The following is a 5,826-nucleotide window of genomic DNA, read 5'->3' on the forward strand; positions in this document are numbered from 1 at the left end:
TGATCGGCCCTCGGGTGCCACTGCCCTATGCCGGCTAACAGGCTAGCACGCATTCCACACAAGACCATAAAAGGGGCAAGGGCGCTTGGGGAGAGGAGTGGACGTGAAAAGCTAAACACCACAGTCTCAAAGGAGAGGAAGTAGCCAGCCACCTCCTCGGGCCGCTTCATCCTCACGAGCCTGTTTCATACAATAGGCTTCCAGCATTCTCTATTTACAGAAATGTACAAACACTGCCAGCGTTCTCTGTACCTGGAGAAAAACCCGGATCCATACAAATAACAGAGGAATGAAGGAAAGAGAGAAGAAAAGATTTTATCAAGCCTGTTTACCTTAAGGCTACCTCAAAGACCTGCACAAACACACCTGCTTTTTCAGGGCTGGGAGGTTGCCGAGCAAACACGACCCTCCTTTAAAGAGAAAGGGGCAGAGAAAGAGACAATTTCCAAAGCCAGCCCCCGCACCCACACCCCCAGGAGGCGCTAGCTTCTCAGCAGCCAAATGTAGGCGCCTCGGATGGAAATTTTAAGAAGTGGGCCCGTGATCAGGGGTCTGTGTTCTGAATTAACCCGACATCTCTCACCTGGGACGATGCTGTGACGCTGTGCAGGGCGGATGTTTAACAACCCAGTCCCAGGGGAAGAAAAAACAAACTCTGCTTTCGGTGGCGTCAATGGTCGCGCGGGGGCTGATTTCAGGCCTGCCGCCTCCACGCGGTTGTGGGCAAGAGCTGTCAAGAAGCACGCCCCTTTGTCTGCTCTTCCACGTGGATATTTCTCTGGTATTAGCAAGTTTTTCCACCCCATACATCGAATAGACCTCGAGACCTTAGAGAACAGTAAAAATGTACGAAAATAATTAGGGAGTGTTGAGGGTCGATTACCTTTGTTTTTCATGTAATTTATTTAACTGTGAGTTTGTATGTTTTAACTTTTACCAAGGATTATGTTGAGCAACCCACTCACAGAATTCCTGAAAATTAAGTGGTTGGGTGGAGTGAGTACAAGCTACTTGCAGCACATGGCTCCCTGGAGAGCTCTTTTTCTTTTTTTTTTTTTGAGGTATGGGGGCTGAACCCAGAACCTCCTATTTAGGCCTCTGAGCCACAGCACCTCCCCTGAGTTGGTCTTATCATTTGCTTTTGCTTGTTGTTTGTTTTGGTTTTTCAGGAGGCACCAGGAACTGAACCTGGCACCTCGCGTGTGGGAGGCTGGCACTCAACTGCTTCAGCCACATCCACTCCCTTCCCCTGGGGAACTTTTTGAAAATTCCAAAGACCTTTCTCTCTCCTCAATCTCCACCTTCCCAAGGCCCCCTGGACCAGAACCCCCCAGAGTTGGCACTGCCCAGGTAGATTTTAAAGAGCTCATCAGGTGGTTCACCCTCAGGTGAGAGCCACGGTGCCTTTCTCCCCTCCGTTTTTAAAAAAGAGCAACAGGTTCAGAGCGTTTAAATGTCCCTCCTGTTGGTTGGCAACTTTGGGACTGTTTTTGGAATAATGCACCTTATATTAGGATCTGTATAGCCAGACTTCATTACTTTTAAATTATCTTAACAAGAGCTGAAATACAATTCACCTTTATACCAGTGTTGAATAAAAGGGCCTAACAAGGAAATTCACAGGTGAGAATGTCAAAGAAATATCCAATGTTCAAGAAACTTCTAAAATCAGCCTTGTATATATTTTCATGCAAACAATCTGTATGCTCTTAATCATTGATTCTTTTTCACTAGGTGTGGGCTGTCTGAACTGTCAATGTTTGGTCAGTGGTTAAAGCTAGTCTTTTTTACTTAAAAAATAAAAGTTTCTCTGGGTAGCAAGGTCATGGGTGGTTTTAATTTCCTTTGATTTACTCAATTTACTCTCATACTTTTCCTAAATTTTCTTCAGCAGGCAAACTGTTTTTTTGCTATAATAGGCTGCCATATATATTTTTAAACGTTTTTATAATCAAGGAAAAGTTGACATTATAAAAAACCAAGACTGATTGCATTTCTTTCTGCACCCAGACTTCGCACAACTCCAGTCTGACTTCTCCCCCTAAGTCTTCTGCAGAGAGGCACGAGAGGCTGCTGCTGTGTTCCCAGTTCCTCCAAGCTTTCATTGTTAGGACTGACCCTTACTCTTCTGGGGATTTGAGAACTCTCCTCCCCATCCTGGGGCAGCCAGATTCTCCGCCGGGCGTTCTGAGCATCTCACCGGCGCTTTGCACCATGGGAGAACTCGGCTCCCAGCTCCTTTGGCCTGGTTGTGGTTACCAAGAAGCCAGCTTTTAGTGGAGAGAACATTTCACAGGTAATTGTGGACTCCTCCCCAGGGATATTAAAACTGAGCTTCCGTGAAAGCCAATCCAGGTAAGGCCTGCACGATGAACAGGCAGAAGCTGAGAACCCTGGGAGAAATTATATCACTGATGTGGAGACAGTGGCCACAGGAGTTGCTGAGGGCAGGGAGAGGGAGGAAGAGGTGTGATACGGGGGTATTTTGGGAACTTGGAGTTGTCCTGAATGATATTGCAGGGACAGACGCAGGACATTGTATATCCTGCCATAACCACTGGATGGACTGGGGGAGAGTGTGAACGACAGTATAAACTATGGTCCATGTGGTGTGGCAGTGCTCCAAAATGTATTCACCAAATGCAATGAATGTGCCTTACTGATGAAAGGGGATGATGATGGGGGAGGAAGGGAACCTCTTATGGTTTTTAAAGATTTTTTATTTATCCCCCACCCCTACCCCCATTGTCTTCTCTCTGTGTCAATTCACTGTGTGTTCTTCTGTGTCCACTTGCATTCTTATCAGTGGCAACGGGAATCTGTGTCTCTTTTTGTTGCGTCATCTTGCTGCGTCAGCTCTCCGTGTTTGTGATGCCACTCCTGGGTGGGCTGCACTTTTTTCATGCGGGGGCGGCTCTTCTTGCAGTGTACACTCCTTGCACGTGGGGATCCCCTACATGGGGGACACCCCTGCATGGCATGGCACTCCTTGCGCACATCAGCACTGCGCATGGGCCAGCTCACCACACAGGTCAGGAGGCCCTGGGTTTGAACCCTGGACCTCCCATGTAGTAGGCGGACACTCTATCCATTGAGCCAAATCTGCTTCCCTCTAATGGCTTTTAATGTAATGTTTTGTGTGATCTATTTATCTTTTTTAAAAGGTAGCAACTCCAAATAATAATAATAATAAATGAAACAATTATAATAATGAAAAAGAATCCTGTGGATTCTGGCGTCTACTCTGTCCCCTCTCCCAGTTTCTCTTGGGAGACCCCTGGATGTCGGCACCATCCACCACATTCCCCTGTCTGTATTACCAGTAGGGCCACCAGACAAAATACAGGATGCCCAGTAAAATTTCAACTTCAGATAAGCAACAAATAAGTTTTTGTATATGTCCCATTCAGTATTTTTCTTTGCTAAATCTGGCAACCACTGCTATTTATAGAAGGCATGTTTCTGGGGTTGGATGCCAAGTTTGACTCCTTTTTCTCCTCATCCATCCCTCTCCACCTCCCCCAGCCTCGCACAGTGCTTGGCACATACAGTAGGTATCCAGTAGATCAGAGACTAGAAACATGAGGAGGCATTTTTGATCTGCACAATAATGGTGATGAGGGCAGGGGGAACCCCTGGCATCTAGTGGGCAGTAGCCAGTAATGCTGGATGCCCTGCCAGGCACCAAACAGTCGCTCTCAGCAAAGAATTGTCCCAGATCCCACAAGCTATTCCTGTAGGCAAAACACAGGCTCATAAGCCTCTGAGCCTGGAAACCACCTCCAAGTTGCATGAGAACACAAAGGAGAACTTTGCACTGTATTTTCCAGAAATGCAACTACTGTGAAAATCAAGGGAGGATTGTGGTTTGTTTTGCTCATAACCCAGAGATCTTCCTCAAGTCAAAATCACAACTTTGCTTTCTGAGACCCCTGCACAATACATCTGCATCATCTGTGTTTGCAGCTGCGGATTCGCCACCATCGCCTCTTTCTGAGGTCTTCATTTCATCTTCTAGTGTAGCGTGTCCAAGCATTTAGGTGTAGAATATATTTTTATGCCCCCCAAAAACCACAAAAACCATTTTCCCTTTATATCTCCTTTATATTGTACTTAATATACATATATACATGTAATGCATATGTATTTCAAATTATGTATATGTATAGGCAATATTTAGGTATCTGTGGTTTTCACTTTAGAGTGGTAAAGAGATAGTTACAAAAGCTTTGTTATAAAAAGGGATCGGCCATGGAATAGTTCTGTACCTTGATTGTGGCGGTGGCTACACAGTTTGGTAAATTGAGTTATGTACTCCAGCAAAACATGTTCTTAATTCCCTTTCTTAACCTTCCTCTTCCTTTTTTTCATCTTATCTCCCTTAGGGAAAAGACAAAGCACTATTGAGTATCTGTCATCCTGTGGAGAACCTCAACCTTTGGTCACAGTGTTAAGAACTCCTGATTTCTGTCCCACAAGCTCTCTTGGAAATGACCTTAAACCTTTCTTAACCTTCCTTTCTCCCTCCCTCCCTTCCTCCCGCCCTTCCTCCCTCCCTCCCAGAAGTTGTGGTTTACAGAACAATCATGGATAAGATACAGGATTCCCATATACAATCCTATTAACTCCTTGCATTGGTGTGCAATACTTGTTACAATTGACAAAAGCACATTTTCATACTTGCACTATTAACCATAGTCCATGGTTTAGTTTAGAGTTCTTAAACTATACTCCTGTGGGTGTGAACCCATTGTAAATAGGACCTCTTGAAGATGTTACTTTTAGCTAAAGTGTTGCCAATTGAATGAGGGTAGGTCTTAAGCCATATTTACTAGGGACCCTTATAAAGTGACCTTTTAAAGAGAACCCAGAAGTCACATAAAGCCAGAAAGGAGAGGACATCACATGTGACAGGAGGCAGGGATTCAAGCCAAGGAATGCCAACGACCCAGCAGCCAGCCCAGGAGAGCGACCACCTGGGAGGAAGCAAGCCTTCTAGCCTTCAAAGCCAGGACCCTATAAATTCTTGTTGTTTAAACCAGCCCATTGTGTGGCATTTGTCATAGCAGCCTGGCAAACTGAGACACACAGATATGCATGTGTGATAGAATGATAGAACCATACATACACACAGCTTGTACCAATGTCAACTTCCTCATAGAACATTGGAAAATACTGGACTGGATAGAAACTCTATTTTTGCAACTTCCTCTGAATAAAATCAGTTCAAAATCAACTTTTTAAAAAAGCTTTTAAAAAGCTGAGCTAAGAACCACCTAGGGGACACATCTGAGTGGTTTCTCTTTGGCTGGAAGGCAGGCTCTAGGTTTCTATTGAAAACTTGCTGCTAGAATAATCAAGGATTCTTCTGTAGGAGGAAAGCCTGCTGGAGGGAAGTGTGCAAATACAAAAAACTCCATTTGGGGTTTCCTGCCTGGGTGTAAATGGAGAGGTAAAGTGCCACCTTCACTCCCAGCAGGCAGCTGGTCCAGCCACTACTTGTCTGTCCCATGATTTAACCCCCTGGGTAGAAGAGGACGCTCAATGCTCGCTTGCGGGTTTAAAGGCCTCTTCCTTTCTCCTTCTCCCTCACTCCCTCACTCCCTCTCTCGCTCTCCCCCATCTCCCTCCTCTTTCTCTCTCTCTCTCTACCTCCCTCCTCTTCCTCTCCCTTCCTCCTCTCTCTTCCTCGCTTTTCCTCTTCCCCCTCTCCTTTCCCTCTTTCTCCACATCTCTTTTTCTCTCCCCCTCTCTCCCTTCCCCCTACTTGTCCTCTCTCCCTCTCTCTGCCTCCCTCTCCATCTTCCTTTTTCTCTCCCTCACTCT

The 5,826-nt window shown here is 45.7% G+C and overlaps 1 non-coding gene across 1 annotated transcript; it reads right to left on the minus strand.

The window, feature by feature from the left end:
• Positions 1-4,368: 4,368 nt before the first annotated feature.
• Positions 4,369-4,497, minus strand: LOC111759434 (small nucleolar RNA SNORA25). Its single transcript, XR_002793419.1, has one exon. It is a non-coding gene; the product is annotated as a small nucleolar RNA SNORA25 (small nucleolar RNA).
• Between the last annotated feature and the right edge of the window lie 1,329 nt (positions 4,498-5,826).

This window comes from Dasypus novemcinctus, chromosome 4, assembly GCF_030445035.2.
Source record: "Dasypus novemcinctus isolate mDasNov1 chromosome 4, mDasNov1.1.hap2, whole genome shotgun sequence".
NCBI classification, from domain to species: domain Eukaryota; kingdom Metazoa; phylum Chordata; class Mammalia; order Cingulata; family Dasypodidae; genus Dasypus; species Dasypus novemcinctus.